At 32.4% G+C, this 23,201-nt stretch overlaps 1 protein-coding gene and 2 long non-coding RNA genes across 5 annotated transcripts in view; 1 reads left to right on the top strand and 2 right to left on the bottom strand.

The window, feature by feature from the left end:
* The window catches only part of LOC134720609 (uncharacterized), a 391,376-nt gene that overhangs the window by 135,482 nt on the left and 232,693 nt on the right, over positions 1–23,201 (top strand). The gene's annotated exons all lie outside the window — the stretch shown is intronic.
* LOC134723146 (uncharacterized) lies at positions 7,942–13,435 on the bottom strand. The gene is made up of 3 exons (XR_010107992.1): positions 12,616–13,435; positions 9,019–9,140; positions 7,942–8,190 (listed from the first exon to the last, which is right to left on the bottom strand). It is a non-coding gene; the product is annotated as an uncharacterized LOC134723146 (long non-coding RNA).
* On the bottom strand, positions 13,921–21,409 carry LOC134723145 (uncharacterized). The gene is made up of 4 exons (XR_010107991.1): positions 21,363–21,409; positions 17,675–17,816; positions 14,999–15,120; positions 13,921–14,170 (listed from the first exon to the last, which is right to left on the bottom strand). It is a non-coding gene; the product is annotated as an uncharacterized LOC134723145 (long non-coding RNA).

The following is a 23,201-nucleotide window of genomic DNA, read 5'->3' as shown; positions in this document are numbered from 1 at the left end:
CTTTTGATTTGAGATCCTTGGTCCAAAAAAATTAAAATAAGGTCAAGGTCAAAGATCAAGGTCACATTCTAAATTTTGATTTTGGCTTATTTTTACTAGTTTTCAAAACCTTATAACATATCAACATCTTAGTTTCACTAAATTGTAAGTTGCGACATGCCGTTACTTATAAATTTTGGTTGAAAGGGTGCGTAAACAATAAATAGGAGTTTTCGCCTATCTTATATTTAGAATTATGCGTAAAGTGATATAACTCATTTACCATACATAATAAAGACCTAGGGTCTTTTGATTTGAGATCCTTTGTTTATGACATTGAAATTGAGGTCAAGGTCATAGGTAATTTGCACGTTCTAGATTTTGACCTTTGCTTTAAATTCATATTTATACATCATAAAGACATAGGAAATAACATTTAATACTGATTTTTAATATTTTGATAACAAAATAGATATTGACTGGTGGAAAGACCTTCAATAATAATAATAATAATAATTAAAAACCAATTGTTCAGAGAACAATTGGTTTTTAATTATTATTATTATTATTATCATTATTCAATTATCTTTATATGATTACTTAATACACACAAACATAAATACAATAGACAAGGCAAATAAACATAAATGTTGTTTTTTCTGGTTTTTTGTTTGTTTGTTATATATATAAATGTTCTATACTTTATAGATGTACGGATTGTCTTTTCCCAATCAACCAGATGACATATATATATACATGATAAAAATATATTTAGTTAACCACAAAACAAAATGAAATAAAAAATGTTATGTTTAAAAGAACTAAAAACGTATATATGAAAGATATATGAACATAAATAATTATATTGATAGAAAAATAATAGAATTAAAATCAATAATAAGTACAAAAAAAAATAAAAAATAATTAAAACATAGAAAGCGAAAATATATTAAAAATTTAGCAGAAAGATTATAATAAATAATTGAAATGGTCATGAAAACTTTTGCTAGAATAAAAATTGTACGAAGAAAACAAAAAAAAAAAAAAAAATCACAGCACATTTTCAAATAAAAGGAATAAGAATTAAGATAACAGCTTATTAAACGCAAGTCTGTAAAAATATGTCTTCAATTGTTTTTTAAAACACTGAACAGATTTATAGTGACGAGTTTGTACAGGTAGCACGATTAAATTGTCTTACACCGTACGTTTTTGTTCGGATATGTGGCAGTTCGAGTCTACGGCTACCCTCTGATCGTAGTGCCCTAGTTGTTGTTTGGAGATGTAATAGTTCCTGTATATAGTCCGGGACAGTTCCTTGCAGTTCCGTGTACGTATAGACAAGGATTTTGAACTTTGGCCGGAATTCAACAGGGAGCCAGTGCAGTCCAGCGAGAATAGGTGTAATGTGTTCTCTTTTCCTAGTTTTCGTAACAAGACGGGCTCCAGTGTTCTGAACTCTCTGTAACCTTTCAATTTGACACTTGTTAACGCCGAAGAGTAGACTATTTGCGTAGTCAAGTCTGGAAGTTACAAGGGAATTAACCAGAGTTTTACAAGCATCCGTAGAGATGAAATGTCGGATTCGTCCAATGTTGCACAGATGGTAATTACTCGATTTTACGATGGACGCAACTTGTTTTTCCATGGTAAGACGGCTGTCAAAATAAACACAAAGATTACGTACCGATGTGACACTATTGATGACATTTTCACCTACTTAAAGTTGGAAAACAGGCATGTTCTTCGACTGATGTTTCGATGAAAAGACGATCAGTTCCGTTTTATCCTGGTTTAGTTTAAACAGATTGTTTGACATCCAAATGCCAATTTCTTCCAAACACAATTCAAGTCTTTTATTAACGTAGTTGTTCCAGTCATCGAGCGGTTTGAATGTCATGTAGACCTGTGTGTCATCTGCATAGCAGTGAAATTTGAAACCATGACGACGGCATATATTTCCAATTGGTCTCGAAAAAAGACAATGCAGTTTTGGTCCGAGAACTGAACCTTGCGGAACTCCGAATGGCAGATGACTGGCGTTTGATTTATCCGACCATATAACGACTCGCTGGTTCCTGTTGGTAAGATAAGAACGAATCCAATTTAATGCAGACTTGTTAGCAGTTTTTTTTTGCTTTCTTTCTTTCTTTTTTTGTGTTTCCTGGTGTTGTTTCTTTGTTCAGTGACATAAAATGTGCCTGAATGTCTTCATCATCTCCTTCTGTTAATTCAAATTGTTCATCAGTTTCTTCTATTTTGTCATTTTCTATAGGAGTTTCATTTTCTTGGCTTTCTTCATACTTTGCATTTACTTCATCTATAGCTATTGTTGTTTGTTGTTGCTCTTCTCTTTCTGTTTCAGATTGGTTTTTAATGTTCTTTTTTTATAAAGGTAGGGTATTCAAGCATTTTATGGCCATATTCATTGCATAATCTGCATTTCCATTCATTTGAACAGTTATGTATATTATGTCCTTTCAGTTGGCATTTGTTACATAAGAACATGTATCTTTCAATTGACTAAAGTGATATACTCCTGCTGTGTATTTACCTATTGTAAGAAACCTTGACAGTGGTATGTCAAACTTTTTGCATAACACTATTCTGTCACCTGTCCAGCAGTGGGTAACCAAGTTGTCAACCCTGAGTCTTTCTCTGTTTATACTGATGCCAGCTATGTTTTTTTGTCTTAATTCTCTGTCAATTTGATCGTCATCTGTTGTTAGTGGTATGTTTTTAACTCTTATTGTTTTTGTTAACCACTTATCCTTATGATGGTATGGGTTCTGAGAATGCAGGGGTATCGTTTTGTTTCTTAGGGTGATACCTTCTGTTAGCAACAGCATTCTATCTTCCCCAGTGTCTAAATATATTCTCCACATTTGTTTTATTCTTTGTATGCCTCTAACAAACTGCGGTTTGATCTTGTGTTCAAGTGCTTTGTAGATTTCAACATATGTTATCCAAAGTTCTTTTGGTGGAGATTTGCTGCCAAAGAAGTTTGATTCTTTGATGAATATAGGTTTGACACCTGTAAGCTTTGGTTCAGAATCACTGTAGGCCTGATAATTTGCACTATGATCTTTGACAACATTGGAGAAAGATAGCGCCGAAATATTTTCGCTACCACCGAACGGAGATTTTTTAATTTCTGGTTGTTTACCATCTAAATCTTGCTTGTTGCTTTCATTTTGTTGTTCTGATACAAATGTATCATTGTTTGATTGTTAGACATTGTTTTAATGACTTACTCTTCTATAAATATACACTTTTTATGATTTTTTCATTAGAGCTATTCACCACTAGACCTTGGTTAAAGGGCGATAATCCCAATCAACATGTTATCTTTGTTGTGTACAGACAGAAACATTATGTTTAAACCAAGGATCCTACATATTGACTTTGACTTCTCGCAAGTCTTTGGACATCACTTGACTTAGACTAACGAAAGGGGTACATATGCTTGTAAAAAAATAAACGCATTCAATAAATAAATCAGTTTTATTTCCTGTGTTTACCTGAGTTTACCTGTCCAAAAAATGCGCGCAAATTTAACCAAAAGCTGCACGCAAACGTAATGTTAATGCGCACAAAAGCAATGCACCGAAACCCAATTTGGAGGTTGAACTTTCAAATTCAATAGCATATTTATATATGATATGAAAATCATACATATACCCAAATCAATATATAGTGAAACGTGAATGCATTTTTATATAGTATGTAATAAAAAGGAAGGTTATGTTTATATAAAACCTCACAAAAAAGGGGGAGACAGTGCTCTGTCTTTACTATGAATCCATTTATGCAACAATAACTACTTGTGGATCAGGATAAAATAATATGTGGTTCTTGTCATCTAACAAAATTTAATATGAGTGACAGTTTAATTTGAATTTATGGTGTTTTTCTAAGTGGTGCAGATGATAACCCCAACATCATTTTGTTAGAATATAAGTCATTTGGTGGACTTTATGTCCCCGAGGGTATCATCAGCTCAGCAGTCAATACTTCGGTATAGACATGTTTAAACAAACTTTATTAAAATTGTCAGTTTAAAAATTTTGAAATTATTAAGAAACTAAGGTTTCAACTCTGGCAGAAAGAGTTGGCTTTAGATGAGTTTGGCTATTTATTATATGTATTTTTGACATATAGCTCTTCAACGGTTTCGGTACTTATAAATATTCGGATTTCAAATGTTTGGCTTAGGGCGTTCCTGATAAAAGGTAAATTAAAAAAGCGCTTCGAACGCAAGAAATTAATAAACGTGTTGTTTCCATTTTTACATCACTGGGTCGATTCCTCAGCTGGTGGACTATTAGTCCCCGAGGGTATAATCAGCTCAGTAGTCAGTACTTCGGCACTGACATGATTTAACAAACTTTATTAAAATTGTCGGTTAATAAATTTTGAAATTGTTAAGAAACTAAGATTCAACTCCCCCAGGCAAGGTTGTCTTTAGATGAATTTGGTTAATTTTTTTTTATGTATTTTCATTTTTATAAAACTTTGAATTTTTCGAAAAAACTAAGGATTTTATTGTCCCAGGAATAGATAACATTAGCCGTATTTGGCACAACGTTTTGGAATTTTGGATCCCCAATGCTCTTCAACTTTGTACTTGTTTGGCTTTATGGCTTTATAACTATTTTGATATGAGCGTCACTGATGAGTCGTATGTAGACGAAACGCGCGTCTGGCGTACTAAATTATAATCCTGGTACTTTTGATAACTATTTACACCACTGGGTCGATGCCACATCTGGTGGACGTTTCGTCCCCGAGGGTATTACCAGCTCGGTAGTCAGAACTTCGATGTTGACATGAATATCAATTATGTGGTAATTTTTATAAATTTCCTGTTAACAAAACTTTGAATTTTTCGTAAAAACTAAGAATTCTATTGTCCCAGGAATAGATTACATTAGCCGTATTTGGTACAACTTTTTGGAATTTTGGATCCTCAATGCTCTTTAACTTTGTACTTGTTTGGCTTTATAACTTTTTTGATATGAGCGTCACTGATGAGTCTTATGTAGACGAAACGCGCGTCTGGCGTACTAAATTATAATCATAGTACTATTAATAACTATTTGACATATAGCTCTTCAACGGTTTCGGTACTTATACATATTCGGATTTAAAATGTTTGGCTTAGAGCGTTCCTGATGAAGGTAAATTAAAAAAGCGCTTCGAACGCAAGAAATTAATAAACGTGCTGTTTCCAATTTAATGTGATTTCTCGGGCCTAGTTGCAAGACTGGGTTATATAGATAAATGGTAGGTCGCAGGAGGGAATTAAAATTCAATACCTAACATATTCGGTGCTTTTTTTTTTTAAATGTTTTACGCTCTATCGATATATAGTACTAGATAAATTATTGGCTATCTGTATGTTAAATAACACTTGCGACCATTTTTTTATGAAACCTATTTCGAAATCATCCGGTGCAAAAATGAAGGATCAAACTAAGAATATATTTACTATATAAGAATCAATCAACTAAATTTACATTTAACGATGAATTTCATTCAAAGAGTGCATTTCTTTTTTTTTCTGTTTGAGTTCAATATTTTCTTGCTGAACTGACAAATAAGACTATAGCATAACGGCTTATTTCAAAGTATAAACCATGTTGGATAACGGCCCTTTCAATCAATCATTCTAACGTTGTTTTCAAATATTATTACAACAAAAATAGACAAACAACAGTACACATGATACAACATAGAAAACTAATGACTAATTAACAACACGAATCCCACAACAAACTCATAAGAGTAAGCAGATCCAGCTACAAATGTGGCACCCGTAGTGTTGCTCATGTTATTACAAACTCGGTAAATAGTCTAATTCGCTAGGTCACATTCATGAAAAGGGAAGGGGATTATAGTTACGACTTAAGGAACATATCCGATATCATCTGTAAAACGTTTATTTCATAACGGCCAACCAACTCGTGATGGCGTCATATTGCTACTAAAAAGACAGGCAAGGAACGATTATTTTAGATATGAGTCAATTGAATAAACACATAAAGCACGAACAAATTAAATTCGAGGATTTGAAGATAGCTATACAATATTTTGACAAAGATATGTATCTGCATAAATTTGATTTAAATCTGGTTTTTTTCACATAAACATCTGCCAACAGCAATAGACTTTCTTATGTTTTCAGTGGGAAGGTCAATTTTATTGCTATTCTGTTTTAGCTGTTGGAATGACTACTGGTCCGTCCATTTCTTTCAGGCCACTAGTAAGATTTTGTCGTGAAAACAGTATAAAAGTTGTTTTGTATTCAGATGATGGACTTGGAATTAGTCCAGATAAAAATACATGTTATAAGTAGCCGCCCCACGTGAAAAGGTCTGTGATTTATGCCTTAAAACGTATTATAACCTGTTACTGAGTTAGAAGTGTTGGGAATAGTATGGAACTCGAAAGAATACAAATTGTCTATAACTCAACGTCGAGTTTGCGATTTAATTTCCTCATTGAATGCCATTTTGGCTGAGTTTCCTTATGTTATAGCTAAGGTCGTAGGCAGAACTATTTCTATGACTCCCGTATTTGTAAATGTGGCTAGAATCATGTCAAAGTTCTATTACATGGAAATTGAAAGTAGAATCGGGTGGTATAATCCCATTACAGGGGAAAAACCAGTTGAAGTTTTATTAGAGTTAAAGTTTTTGTTAGAAAATGTCACTATGATTAACTGTCGTAAATTAAGTCATTACAGTAAATCGTCTGTTGTTATATACTTACACAGGCAAATTTTGTTCACGTGAGATTCACCTCAAACGAGCTTATACGTGAAATTCACGTGAAAAAAAATTTCACGTGAATTTCACGTGAATCTGATATGTAATTCATGTGAATTGAGATTTCACGTGAAATTCACGTGAAATTTTACATGTGAAATTCACGTGAAAAGTTCACGTGAAATTAACATGAATTGAGCTTTTTTTTTTAAAGGAAATAAAAGTGAATTCAGCCTCAATCCCACAAAATTCACAGGATTTTAGCTTATTTAACATTCTTCTTAGTCTTGACCATGTGTTCATACTTCCATTATATATCTACTTTCTTTGCATCCAAATGTTTTTGGTCTTAAATGAAGAACAAGAAAATCATCACAGGTTTTAAATAATATCCAGGGCACCTTAGTTAACTCCTAGAACAATTATGGTTGTTTTGGAGTCTCAATCCTTTTTTGTAAATGATTTATGGACTTTATAGGAGATGTTTGCACTGATGTATATTTCATTTCAGTTGATTTTTATTATGTATGTATGAATAAGTCATATTGTGTGGTCATCAGTTTTTATACAAACCAATCACATAATATGGTAAGTACCTGCACAAGATGCCAATTCTTTTTAAGAAGGTTTTAAAGAAGAAAAAACAGTTCACCTCGCAACATATGCATGTACCCATTTAAAGCCAGAAAGCGTTTCAGTGGTTGTATTAAATTTCATCTTAACTAAAAGAAAATATTCAAAGAATTTGATGTTGATGGCTATTTTCGATTCATAGATCGTGGCATATCTTTAAGACACCGGTCTTTTGTTGAGGACTGCATGTTAGAACCTAAATGCCTTCAGGTGTTTTTGTTTTAGTATTCATTGCTGTCTGATTGATGTTTACCTCATATCTATTGTACTAATAAACTAAAATAGAAAGTTCTGTGAAATATAGCTGATATACAAATGTACCATATTGAAAGTCTCTCTGTAATTTACAATCATTTACTTCTTATTTCATATATGCAAAAATAGTTTGTTTTTCTCATTTTAACCCTGATCTTAAGGTTAATGCATAATGTTGATCTCAAAGCTTGGCTGCACAATAAGCTAAAAAAAAATGTTATTTCGTTTTTTTTATATAAAATTGATTTTAAAACATTTTCATTTTTTACTGTTGTATGTTGACACAATAATTTGAATTGTATTATAATTCTGAAAGTGCTTGATGTAGAAAAAATATACACAATAGTTAATTCCAGTTGGTTTACACTTCTTGAATACACCACTACTTTGACTCTGTTAATAATGTTTAAGACTCCTCTTCTGCATATAATTGCTTTTTGTTCCCAAGGATTCCTTCATACATTTGCACTTATCCTCCTAAGATGTTGCTCCAATAATAAAATCCTGTAATGCATACTTAGCAATCAGACTCTTGGAATACTTCCTACAGATCCTGTAATATAACAAAATCAGCATGTTTGTATTTGTAGTCAAGCAAAAAATATTACATCAATTTAACATGTTTAATCTCCAATGATTTATCAAACTGATAAAAGGAGATAACTGTATTGTATTTTAAGCTTTGACATGATCAATTGGTGATTTGATGGTGATTATTATTTACCCAGTTAACATAACCAATCATGACCCATAAAACAAATACTGTCAAACAAATAATACCAAGTCCAAGGTCAGAAAAACCAAGCCAGACAGACATGTGCACCTTGCAATCATTACCTACACCAAATATAGTTGATCTCTTAATTAATTATAGCTTGTATATAGTATACAACAAACAGACCAAAATATGAATCTTATTATTGACCAATGAACCATGAATATCAGGTTATGTTCAGATGAACCCTGCCCAGACAGACATGTACACTATACAATCAGTTCCAGACAAGACAAAAATGGCATGATTCATGATACCAGTAATTGTTTAATCTTGGTCAAGCTCTTTTGATAATTTTCCTCAAACAACAAGCATAACACATCATGCACATGGGAATATCAATATGAAATAAGAATTGAAATCCTAGGAAATACAGATAATAAAATTATATTCTCATAAATTTATATGGACTGAAAAATGGTAACTAAATGCCTAATTCCATACATGTATATAGCAGATTAACTTTACCATTGATCTGTTGATTGATAGTATTTTTTTTATTTTGTCAGTTTGTGTCGACTCCTTTTTAAATTTGCACAGGCATAACAGGATTCTGCATCTTTGTTATATACCATTTTGACTACAAATACTGTAACAAATACATACCAGTTTAAGTTACATGTACTGTTGATCTAGGGTCTCTTCTACATGTATATCTAATCAATTCATTCATTTATTGTGTATAGCTTCACTTCCACATACATCTTGGGAGCTACAAATATGTAATTCTTAAAATTTACATTCCATTAACATGATTAATTATTATAAATATATAAGCACTGAACCTGATAAATGTTTTCCAAATAAAAAAATAGGAATACAACTGAAAATTCATTTACCTTAGATATATGTCAAATTCACACAACCAACTGTTGTTAAACATATTTGCCAAGAGCCGTGAATCGGATAATTAGGTCAGACACTCACAGAAATTTTTAGATTTTTTGGTTGACATACAGACATAATAGAGAAAAATAATCAAATTTCTCTTTCGGTCAGACAAACCCTAGTCAGTTTGGCACAGACTGCAACGTTAACAGAGAAAACAATTGATTTTTTTTTACAACCAATAAGTGAACATCACTTAGGAGTTAACTGTATTGTATTTTAAGCTCCGACGGCATCAATTGGGTATTTGATGGTCGCAAATTAAGTTTACTGGCGACGCGTTAGCCCAAATTGATGCCGTCGGAGCTTAAAATACAATATTGTTATCTCCATTCTAATGAAACTGACAGAAAACAACGTTAAAACATGTATTTAAAATCTGTCATATGCCGTCTGCGCTTGCGCCTACGTCCCATAGCATCAATTGTCAATTGATGCCATGTAAGAAAGTGACGTTATCCAATCAAAATGAACGTTACAAACGTTGTTGCATTAGAATAGCAAAATGACTTGTACTAGTTTTCTAGATTGAACTGTTGCACATTTTGTCAGGATCATTAACAGCTGTATTGTTCTGTTCATTGTTGAAGGTCATAATAAAAGTGGCCTAAAAGTGCTTGCATGCATCCCCTTCATGTTGAAAGTGGCTGATCATGATCATTTTCTTATTGGCAATCCTACCACATCTCCTTATTTTTAATTTACTAAAAATTTTCAATCTTCAACAATTAAATTCTATTCATATTAAAAAAAAATGTACACCTCTACTTTTGCATAGACTGATAGGTACTATTTCTGAGACTGTACCAAAAATATGTTTTACTGGAAATCCACTTTTAATATTCAGTACTATTTTGTTACTTTAAAATTATTGTAATTTTAGGTACTGTATTTTTGTACTAAAATAATTGGTATAGAAATAATAAAATTTGATATAGAAATAATACCCACAGTGATCACAATATTCCATGTTGGAAAATCATAACTTTAAGAAATTTGAAATAGACAAGTACTGTAAAATACATGTACAGAATGTCCAGTACTATAATTTTTTAGAACAGAAATAATACCTGCAAAAGTAGCAGTGAACATGTACATGTACATTGTATATACCTGTAATCAATTAAAGGTAATCTGATCAGCACTATGAAGCAATGTCATTAATATTCAAAACACTCTGCCATTATCAGAAATCAAATTAGTCTAAACTCCAATGACATTCTATATATATGTGCTAAACACTCAAAACTTTTTTAATACCACAATCTGACAGAATTCATAGATATAAATGTACACAATCATCATTAAGTATAAAAAAGAAGATGTGGTATGATTGCCGATGAGACAACTGTCCACAAGAGACCAAAGAGGGACGAAAGACACCAAAGGGACAGTCAAACTCGTAAATCTAAAACAAACTGACAACGCCATGGCTAAAAATGAAAAAGACAAACAGAAAAACAATAGTACACATGACACAACATAGAAAACTAAAGAATGAACAACACGAACCCCACCAAAAACTAGGGGTGATCTCAGGTGCTCCGGAAGGGTAAGCAGATCCTGCTCCACATGCGGCACCCGTCGTGTTGCTTATGTGATTACAAATCCGGTAAATAGTCTAATTCGGTAGGTCAAATTCATGAAAGGGAAGGGGATTGTAGTTACGACGTAAGGAACATATCCGATATCATTTGTGAAACGGTTATTCCATAACGGTCAACCAACTCGTGATGGCGTCCGTAAAATTTACGAAGGGATGATTTCAACTTCACCATTTGGAACTCTTGGTTTAATAGCTTCCTTGTGAGCAGTAACCCTCTATCAAGAAAATCATGATAGGAAATGCAAGCACGGGAATATCGTATCAATTGGGAGATATATACCCCGTATGCAGGTGCTGCTGGAATGTTGCTACTTAGAAATGGAAAGTTCACAATTGGAAAGCTGAAATCATCTCTTTTGTCGTAAAGTTTTGTCTTCAACCGACCCTCATTGTCAATTTCTAGATGTAAGTCAAGATATGAAGCCGACTTAACTGTATCTGTAGTATCCTTTATCTCCAATTCGATGGGATAGATGCGATCCACATAGTCACCAAATTTTGAATTGTTTAGTGAAAGAACGTCATCTATATAGCGGAAAGTAGAGTTAAAGGATATTGCTAACTTCTTATCTTTCTTCCTAAGAAGTTCCTGTATGAAGTCAGCCTCATTATAATAAAGAAACAAGTCAGCAAGTAGAGGGGCACAGTTTGTTCCCATTGGGATGCCGACAGTCTGACCAAATTAACACAGACATTAACAACTATAGGTTACCGTACAGCCTTCACAAATGTGCAAAGCCCATACTTAATTATGAGTCAGCATACAAGGTAACTAGAGGCTCTTAAGAGCCTGTGTCGCTCACCTTGGTCTATGTGCATAATAAACAAAGGACACAGATGGATTGATGACAACATTGTGTTTTTATGATTGTAATGTGTTTGTTTGTATGTCTTACTTTACTCAACATTCTTGCTACTTGCAATTGTCTCTATTCATAATAAACTTGGCCCTTTAGCAATGTTTAGTTACAGAGGAAAATATTTTAAAAAAATTTACCCAAGTTTACCAAATTAATGTAAATTGTTAAAAATTTACTATAAAGGGCAATAACTCCTTAAGGAGTCAATTGATGGTCATTTTTGTCATGTTGACTTATTTGTATATATCTTACTTTGCTGAACATTATTGCTGTTTATAGTTTATCACTATATACTAGTTATCAGCCAAAATCTACATTTTACCCCCATATTCTATTTTTAGCCATGGCGGCCATCTTGGTTGGTTGGCTGGGTCATTGGGCACATTTTTAAAACTAGATACCCCAATGCTAATTGTGGCCAAGTTTGGTTAAATTTGGCCCAGTAGTTTTCTGAGGATAAGATTTTTGTAAAAGTTTACAGACGACGGACGCCAAGTGATGAGAAAAGCTCACTTTTTGTTGGATGCTGCATCATAATTATTACAAGTTAAATGAATGCAAGTCATTAAGTACATATATGTAGTTACTACACAGCTACTTTTGCATAGGTACTAATTAAAGTAAATTTCCAGTACTACATATTTTAGTACAGAAATAGTACCTATGCAAAAGTAGGTGTGTAGTACATAATACATGTAATATTTAAATATAAAATAAAGGATAATCTAATTATTATCAGTTGTCTCTGGTCAGAAATGAAGCCACACAACAGCGAAATGTAAGTCTCAGAGATGCACATACCATCATTGTATATACATTTGTACATGTATGATGGAGATTAATACTTACCATTGGCTGTCAACATACATTTTATGTACATATAAAAATGGACTGTCAGGCATGGAATCATTTGACGCTGTATATAGGTTCCTTTATTCCAGTATCAGTCATTATCCATAGTCAACTCCTCTGTCCATTCCTTGTTATATTGCTGAAAGGGAGAAAACAGTTTTTAGCATGTGGACACAATACTATTCAAAGAGTTTTGCAAACAATTAGCTTATAATATCCATGAATTTCTTTCTATTTGTATTAGACTTGGAATTGTACTAATTATCTACATGTATCAAATATCATGAGCCTGTGTCGAGCCTGTGTCGCTCACCTGTCTTCACTGTTGTTTTAAAAATCACAATTAATAGCATTAGATACCCTTTTAATGATTGAGGCAACGTTTGATTAAATTTGGCACAATAACTAAAAGCAGGTCATCCCATTCATTGTCATGATTGTAGTCTTACAATAGTAACTGAAGACCCTCCCCCTTTTTGTCATTATTAAATTAGTTTTCAAATTGTTACCATTTGAAATTGATTTTTATACAATTTTCCCTTACACTTCAATAATAAACCCCTTTGATCTTATATTTTTACCACTTTGGTATCGAACCTTGAGTCTCAATTTCATGGAGATCCATAGAAAGGTACACTGTATGGGATTTGCTCATTGTTGAAGGATGTACTGTGACCTGTAGTTTTATAATATGTTAACCTCTATGTCATTTAATCTTGGGTGAAGGGAAATAATACCATATCTTCTTATATATATCTATATATTCATTCAGATGTATGAACATATACAAATGATGCACAATGTACATGTATATTATTCAAGGGTTTAATGTTTGGATACCAGAAATCCTTGTTTTTTAAAACAATTCAAACGAGAAAACTAGCGGCCTTATTTATGTTAAAAAAATGAACGAAAAACAAGTATGTTACACATAAACAAACGACAACCACTGAATTACAGGCTCTTTACTTAAATGTTCATAACATAACATGTTTACCTCATATCTAATGTACTAATAAACTAAAATAGAAAGTTCTGTGAAATATAGCTGATATACAAATGTACCATATTGAAAGTCTCTCTGTAATTTACAATCATTTACTTCTTATTTCATATATGCAAAAATAGTTTGTTTTTCTCATTTTAACCCTGATCTTAAGGTTAATGCATAATGTTGATCTCAAAGCTTGGCTGCACAATAAGCTAAAAAAAAATGTTATTTCGTTTTTTTTATATAAAATTGATTTTAAAACATTTTCATTTTTTACTGTTGTATGTTGACACAATAATTTGAATTGTATTATAATTCTGAAAGTGCTTGATGTAGAAAAAATATACACAATAGTTAATTCCAGTTGGTTTACACTTCTTGAATACACCACTACTTTGACTCTGTTAATAATGTTTAAGACTCCTCTTCTGCATATAATTGCTTTTTGTTCCCAAGGATTCCTTCATACATTTGCACTTATCCTCCTAAGATGTTGCTCCAATAATAAAATCCTGTAATGCATACTTAGCAATCAGACTCTTGGAATACTTCCTACAGATCCTGTAATATAACAAAATCAGCATGTTTGTATTTGTAGTCAAGCAAAAAATATTACATCAATTTAACATGTTTAATCTCCAATGATTTATCAAACTGATAAAAGGAGATAACTGTATTGTATTTTAAGCTTTGACATGATCAATTGGTGATTTGATGGTGATTATTATTTACCCAGTTAACATAACCAATCATGACCCATAAAACAAATACTGTCAAACAAATAATACCAAGTCCAAGGTCAGAAAAACCAAGCCAGACAGACATGTGCACCTTGCAATCATTACCTACACCAAATATAGTTGATCTCTTAATTAATTATAGCTTGTATATAGTATACAACAAACAGACCAAAATATGAATCTTATTATTGACCAATGAACCATGAATATCAGGTTATGTTCAGATGAACCCTGCCCAGACAGACATGTACACTATACAATCAGTTCCAGACAAGACAAAAATGGCATGATTCATGATACCAGTAATTGTTTAATCTTGGTCAAGCTCTTTTGATAATTTTCCTCAAACAACAAGCATAACACATCATGCACATGGGAATATCAATATGAAATAAGAATTGAAATCATAGGAAATACAGATAATAAAATTATATTCTCATAAATTTATATGGACTGAAAAATGGTAACTAAATGCCTAATTCCATACATGTATATAGCAGATTAACTTTACCATTGATCTGTTGATTGATAGTATTTTTTTTATTTTGTCAGTTTGTGTCGACTCCTTTTTAAATTTGCACAGGCATAACAGGATTCTGCATCTTTGTTATATACCATTTTGACTACAAATACTGTAACAAATACATACCAGTTTAAGTTACATGTACTGTTGATCTAGGGTCTCTTCTACATGTATATCTAATCAATTCATTCATTTATTGTGTATAGCTTCACTTCCACATACATCTTGGGAGCTACAAATATGTAATTCTTAAAATTTACATTCCATTAACATGATTAATTATTATAAATATATAAGCACTGAACCTGATAAATGTTTTCCAAATAAAAAAATAGGAATACAACTGAAAATTCATTTACCTTAGATATATGTCAAATTCACACAACCAACTGTTGTTAAACATATTTGCCAAGAGCCGTGAATCGGATAATTAGGTCAGACACTCACAGAAATTTTTAGATTTTTTGGTTGACATACAGACATAATAGAGAAAAATAATCAAATTTCTCTTTCGGTCAGACAAACCCTAGTCAGTTTGGCACAGACTGCAACGTTAACAGAGAAAACAATTGATTTTTTTTTACAACCAATAAGTGAACATCACTTAGGAGTTAACTGTATTGTATTTTAAGCTCCGACGGCATCAATTGGGTATTTGATGGTCGCAAATTAAGTTTACTGGCGACGCGTTAGCCCAAATTGATGCCGTCGGAGCTTAAAATACAATATTGTTATCTCCATTCTAATGAAACTGACAGAAAACAACGTTAAAACATGTATTTAAAATCTGTCATATGCCGTCTGCGCTTGCGCCTACGTCCCATAGCATCAATTGTCAATTGATGCCATGTAAGAAAGTGACGTTATCCAATCAAAATGAACGTTACAAACGTTGTTGCATTAGAATAGCAAAATGACTTGTACTAGTTTTCTAGATTGAACTGTTGCACATTTTGTCAGGATCATTAACAGCTGTATTGTTCTGTTCATTGTTGAAGGTCATAATAAAAGTGGCCTAAAAGTGCTTGCATGCATCCCCTTCATGTTGAAAGTGGCTGATCATGATCATTTTCTTATTGGCAATCCTACCACATCTCCTTATTTTTAATTTACTAAAAATTTTCAATCTTCAACAATTAAATTCTATTCATATTAAAAAAAAATGTACACCTCTACTTTTGCATAGACTGATAGGTACTATTTCTGAGACTGTACCAAAAATATGTTTTACTGGAAATCCACTTTTAATATTCAGTACTATTTTGTTACTTTAAAATTATTGTAATTTTAGGTACTGTATTTTTGTACTAAAATAATTGGTATAGAAATAATAAAATTTGATATAGAAATAATACCCACAGTGATCACAATATTCCATGTTGGAAAATCATAACTTTAAGAAATTTGAAATAGACAAGTACTGTAAAATACATGTACAGAATGTCCAGTACTATAATTTTTTAGAACAGAAATAATACCTGCAAAAGTAGCAGTGAACATGTACATGTACATTGTATATACCTGTAATCAATTAAAGGTAATCTGATCAGCACTATGAAGCAATGTCATTAATATTCAAAACACTCTGCCATTATCAGAAATCAAATTAGTCTAAACTCCAATGACATTCTATATATATGTGCTAAACACTCAAAACTTTTTTAATACCACAATCTGACAGAATTCATAGATATAAATGTACACAATCATCATTAAGTATAAAAAAGAAGATGTGGTATGATTGCCGATGAGACAACTGTCCACAAGAGACCAAATTGACACAGACATTAACAACTATAGGTCACCGTACAGCCTTCACAAATGTGCAAAGCCCATACTTAATTATGAGTCAGCATACAAGGTAACTAGAGGCTCTTAAGAGCCTGTGTCGCTCACCTTGGTCTATGTGCATAATAAACAAAGGACACAGATGGATTGATGACAACATTGTGTTTTTATGATTGTAATGTGTTTGTTTGTATGTCTTACTTTACTCAACATTCTTGCTACTTGCAATTGTCTCTATTCATAATAAACTTGGCCCTTTAGCAATGTTTAGTTACAGAGGAAAATATTTTAAAAAAATTTACCCAAGTTTACCAAATTAATGTAAATTGTTAAAAATTTACTATAAAGGGCAATAACTCCTTAAGGAGTCAATTGATGGTCATTTTTGTCATGTTGACTTATTTGTATATATCTTACTTTGCTGAACATTATTGCTGTTTATAGTTTATCACTATATACTAGTTATCAGCCAAAATCTACATTTTACCCCCATATTCTATTTTTAGCCATGGCGGCCATCTTGGTTGGTTGGCTGGGTCATTGGGCACATTTTTAAAACTAGATACCCCAATGCTAATTGTGGCCAAGTTTGGTTAAATTTGGCCCAGTAGTTTTCTGAGGATAAGATTTTTGTAAAAGTTTACAGACGACGGACGCCAAGTGATGAGAAAAGCTCACTTTTTGTTGGATGCTGCATCATAATTATTACAAGTTAAATGAATGCAAGTCATTAAGTACATATATGTAGTTACTACACAGCTACTTTTGCATAGGTACTAATTAAAGTAAATTTCCAGTACTACATATTTTAGTACAGAAATAGTACCTATGCAAAAGTAGGTGTGTAGTACATAATACATGTAATATTTAAATATAAAATAAAGGATAATCTAATTATTATCAGTTGTCTCTGGTCAGAAATGAAGCCACACAACAGCGAAATGTAAGTCTCAGAGATGCACATACCATCATTGTATATACATTTGTACATGTATGATGGAGATTAATACTTACCATTGGCTGTCAACATACATTTTATGTACATATAAAAATGGACTGTCAGGCATGGAATCATTTGACACTGTATATAGTTTCCTTTATTCCAGTATCAGTCATTATCCATAGTCAACTCCTCTGTCCATTCCTTGTTATATTGCTGAAAGGGAGAAAACAGTTTTTAGCATGTGGACACAATACTATTCAAAGAGTTTTGCAAACAATTAGCTTATAATATCCATGAATTTCTTTCTATTTGTATTAGACTTGGAATTGTACTAATTATCTACATGTATCAAATATCATGAGCCTGTGTCGAGCCTGTGTCGCTCACCTGTCTTCACTGTTGTTTTAAAAATCACAATTAATAGCATTAGATACCCTTTTAATGATTGAGGCAACGTTTGATTAAATTTGGCACAATAACTAAAAGCAGGTCATCCCATTCATTGTCATGATTGTAGTCTTACAATAGTAACTGAAGACCCTCCCCCTTTTTGTCATTATTAAATTAGTTTTCAAATTGTTACCATTTGAAATTGATTTTTATACAATTTTCCCTTACACTTCAATAATAAACCCCTTTGATCTTATATTTTTACCACTTTGGTATCGAACCTTGAGTCTCAATTTCATGGAGATCCATAGAAAGGTACACTGTATGGGATTTGCTCATTGTTGAAGGATGTACTGTGACCTGTAGTTTTATAATATGTTAACCTCTATGTCATTTAATCTTGGGTGAAGGGAAATAATACCATATCTTCTTATATATATCTATATATTCATTCAGATGTATGAACATATACAAATGATGCACAATGTACATGTATATTATTCAAGGGTTTAATGTTTGGATACCAGAAATCCTTGTTTTTTAAAACAATTCAAACGAGAAAACTAGCGGCCTTATTTATGTTAAAAAAATGAACGAAAAACAAGTATGTTACACATAAACAAACGACAACCACTGAATTACAGGCTCTTTACTAATTAAATGTTCATAACATACTAAATGTATGTTCGTATTGAAATTGATAGAAAACCAAAAATTTGGAATTTTGGAAATAAAGGAGGAGGGATAAAAAAAACATATTCCTGTCCCCAATATCCTATGACTTATCTACTTTGTACTTGTTTGGCTTTATAAATATTTTGATATGAGCGTCACTGATGAGTCTTATGTAGACGAAACGCGTGTCTGGCGTACTAAATTATAATCCTGGTACCTTTGATAACTATTATGATACTTTTGCTAAAATTCCGAGTCCAGTCATTCAATATTTTACAAAATTCTTCCAACAACACTAGAAAATATAATGTCCATAAATGGGGCATACAAATTTATTGTTGAAAGGGAAAATAGTGATTTGGCAAAAATGAAAGTAAGGTTGAGATAAGAAGGAGGCAGGACGTTATTCGGGGCGTCGGGATCGGGTGTTTTTAAACTCAGGATTTTGGGATTGATCTTTACGGGATCCAGAAATATATTTTTCGATTTTGGGATTTCGGGATATGAATTTCTTTAAATTGTGCTTCTCTGGATTTTATGGTTTTAAATCCGGGATTTCGGGATCAGGTCCCCTCCGACCACCCCTCAAATTAGCCTTAGTCGGTCTTAGTCATTTATATATGATTCATATCCTACCATTGGCATGTTAATAAGGCTCTCAAAAGAAAAGCACTGATGGATTGTGCTAGAAGCAGATTTTATTAGACTAAAAATGGTCTATATATAAGCAGTTACATTTATTTCATGTTTGAAACGGTGCAAATTTTTAATTTGATTTGACTTTTACCGAAAGAAGCATTGTAGCAAAGGAGAAGAATAATTGTGGTCTGAGGCCAGAAACACGAAAACAATTGAATTTAACAGAAAGGAAACAAATATTGGACTTTAGAAAAAGGGAGACGGATTTTGATAACTTTTATGAAATTCTCCACACATAATATCTTTTACAAAAAATCATCCTAAAACAGTTCACAAGCTGTATATGCCCGCGATTTCGCGGGTGTGATCTAGTATAGCTAATATAAAGAATTGACCAATTACATGTAATAAAAATTACTTTTAAATAATTTATATGTACTAATGTACATAACTAATTAATAAGACAAGTAATTATTCAGATAAGAACAAATATATGTTTATATAACAATAATCAGCCTTTTCATTTCTATAAGAGTTAATGACAAGACCCTGTAGGGTGTTTATTTAGCAATCACGATTGCATATACATGTATAGCAATTCAATTTACAATCCACATAAACACTGCAATAAAATGTTTAGATTATTGAAACAATGCTTGGAAATCAAATTAACAAAGAATCCTAAAATGTGTAAGTCTTGTGTTTTGCCTTACTACATGAAAGTTAAGTAGAGAAGAGAATGAAATCGAATTTTTTAAATGACTCTCAATGGTTATCTGTATAAAATGTATATATTTAGCTATAATACTATGAAACTACAACAAGTCTTTACTATTTATTGTTGAAAAAGCTTGAAAAATCATATTGCCCAGTATTGCCCAGTATTACCCATTTTTGGGAGTATTGCCAAGCACGGGAATACCCGGGCGGGTTATACTTTGCCAACCTTGCCTCCCATACATGTAAATGTAGCTGAGTATGTGATATTGCCTTTGCTTATTGTTGAAGGCTGTACAGTGACCTTAAGCTGTTACTTTCTGTGTCATTTGGTGTCTTGTGGAGAGTTGTCTCATTGACAATCAATTCCATATCATTTTTATATTATATCATCTTGTTGTAGTTATCATGGTTATTGATTCATACCATTTTGCCAGTTCAAGACTTACAAAGATGTATGGGAACATTTCCCTCCCCTAACTGGAAATCCCCTGGCCCTTGTGGTAGTTTTCTATAAATTGTTATCCAAATATGTTTGATTAAGAGAAATCAACACAATTGTTTTCCTTATGATATGACGTTAAATGGTATTTAATGTAAAAAGTGAGGTACATGTACAGCCACCTGCAGAATAAGAGTGTACGCCAGATTAGGTATTTGTGCTGGATTTCAGTTACTGCTAGCAAGTCTTGAAACTTGTCAGTGATTGTCCTGTGTCATGTACAAATGTATGTGATATTAAACTGCAAGTGTTTTGTTATCTATATATATGACTTTGAGTTAATCATAGATAAGATACATGTAGTACAACATGTACAATGTAGTATCGGTTTGAATCGTAAACAAATATTCTTCTTGTCGCTAATTAGTGAGACCGTAAATTACGTTTTGTTTTGTAAACTAGTCAAAAATGAGTAAAAACAATGATGTATATTTTTTGTACATACAATGTATACGAATTGTAAAACATGAAAAGTATTTTGATAAAATTGAGAATAGAAATGTGGAATGATGTCAAAGAGACAACAAACAGACAGTTTATTTATTATATATGTCTCTGTTATAATACTTCATGAATTGTAACAGTAAACAAATATCAATAAAGATATTAAAGTACTAAAACAAAATTAAAGGGAAAATAATTTTTTGTTTGCAGTAATACACATATTCGCCGAATTTTTCAACATTCTTTGCCATACTCTGTTCAAATAATAAACATTATGCAAGTAGACAACATATAAAAAAAATCAGGGCGAATCGATCATGGGCAAACAGGTACTTGGGCGAACGTGAATCATGTCGAACGGACACTACATGTATTGATGTAAGTCACTATACCAAACTCGAAGATGAAAACATTCAGTCATTGCAGATTTCTGTTTATTCCTGCACTAAAATCATTTGTTTGAGTTACCTGTAGTATATCCTCACGTATTTATTACTATTCGTAGCTCCTTGATATTGGTTGTCTAGCTAAAACAAGTACTATTGTTGTTGACAATCGGCTGCGTCCTTCTCTTCAGGGAAAACGGTACTATTTATTCTGCCATAGGCGACAATGTTAACATTTTCTAAATTTACCACTTTTTAAGATAGAAACCTGGATAAAACAGTTATATGTTGTGTTAGTACTTTATTACTCTGTTTTAAAAATTAAAGCCAAAAAGTATCATGACCAACTTCCAACGGAGCTTGTTTATGTTATCCATGCCCACCGTCATTTTGCACCAAATTTATGAAATTTTACAAGTCTTTTCGAATAATTCTCTAGAAAATATTTCAGTAGGTTTTAAAATTTATATTGTAAATATACACACTGCAGTTATTCATAGATAAATAAAAAATATATTGTACCCTTACATCCAATCACAGCGCTCCTAATTTGACTTCCTTCACCTGCCTTGAGTACACAAAAGGCCAACCTAATGCTGGGAAAATTAAATACTACGGTTTTCCCTTCAAAACGCGTCATAATCTGTATCTTTCAATCGTTTTAAAAAATCCGAATCCGGACTAGAGATTGGCGGATATTTTGCTGATGGTCAAAGCATTTCTCCATATAAAAAAAAGGTATCCGGGTCCCCATTCTTTTAATATATACTATTCAAATTCTTGGAACATATGAATATTATTTTGTTTATAAGCATCCTTTAGAAAGGAGCACCTCCACATGGACAACCCTTAAAACCCTTTAATTTATAAAATATAATAACTTATTTAACTATAATTTCAATTAATGACTAAGGGACTGTTATATTAGTTATAATAATTACAGATTATGACTGTGATTTCATTACGTAAAATAATATTTATATAAAGATAAATGTTCAACTTTAATTCAATGAGAAATAACCCAGCCTTGTCTAATTAGCAATTCATTTACCACACATTTAGCTTTCAAATACAAGGGCAGATCCAGAAATTTTCATAAGTGGGGGACCACTGACTGCCTAAAAGGGGGCCCGCCCAAGCCACGCTTCATTGATTTCCTATGTAAGCAACCAATTTTTTTCCCCAAAAAGGGTGGAAGCAACCAATTTTTTTCCCCAAAAAGGGTGGAAGCAACCAATTTTTTTTCCCAAAAAGGAGGGGACCCTGTCCCCCCCTAAATCCGCCTCTGAAATAATATTTTACTGTCAGTCAATTAGTTTTCATAACATACATAAAACTTAGAATGGAAAACAATTGCCAAAGAGACAGCAACCTGTCCAAATAGAAGACAATTACAGTGGCGGATCCAGAACTTTTCCTAAGGAGGGGCCCGCTGACTGACCTAAGGAGGGGCGCTCCAGTCATGCTTCAATGATTCCCTATATAATCAACCAAATTTTTCCCATGAAAGGGGGGGGGCGGTCCCCCCCCTGGATCCACCTTTGCATTAAACAGCCTACTAATCCATCTAAGACACTATGTATATTAAAGACCATAAATTTATTCATTATAAATAAAGTTAAAAAGATAATTAAAAATTTGAAATCAGTTCTAAAGCAGATTTTATGGGAAAAAAGGGGGGATTTACCACATTCCCACGGTACCTTTTCTTTTTACAAGTCATCTCACACTTTTTCAATATCCTGGACCCATATCTGTCAATTATTGCAACTTTATTTACTTTGCCTTTGTTTTCTGTAACTATTTTCCTACATTGATTGGAAAACAATTCCCATAAGAATGGGG

This window comes from Mytilus trossulus, chromosome 6 (genome assembly GCF_036588685.1).
Source record: "Mytilus trossulus isolate FHL-02 chromosome 6, PNRI_Mtr1.1.1.hap1, whole genome shotgun sequence".
Classification (NCBI taxonomy): Eukaryota; Metazoa; Mollusca; class Bivalvia; order Mytilida; family Mytilidae; genus Mytilus; species Mytilus trossulus.
The sequence above is the reverse complement of the archived record's forward strand: the minus strand, read 5'-3'. Positions and strand labels throughout refer to the sequence as shown.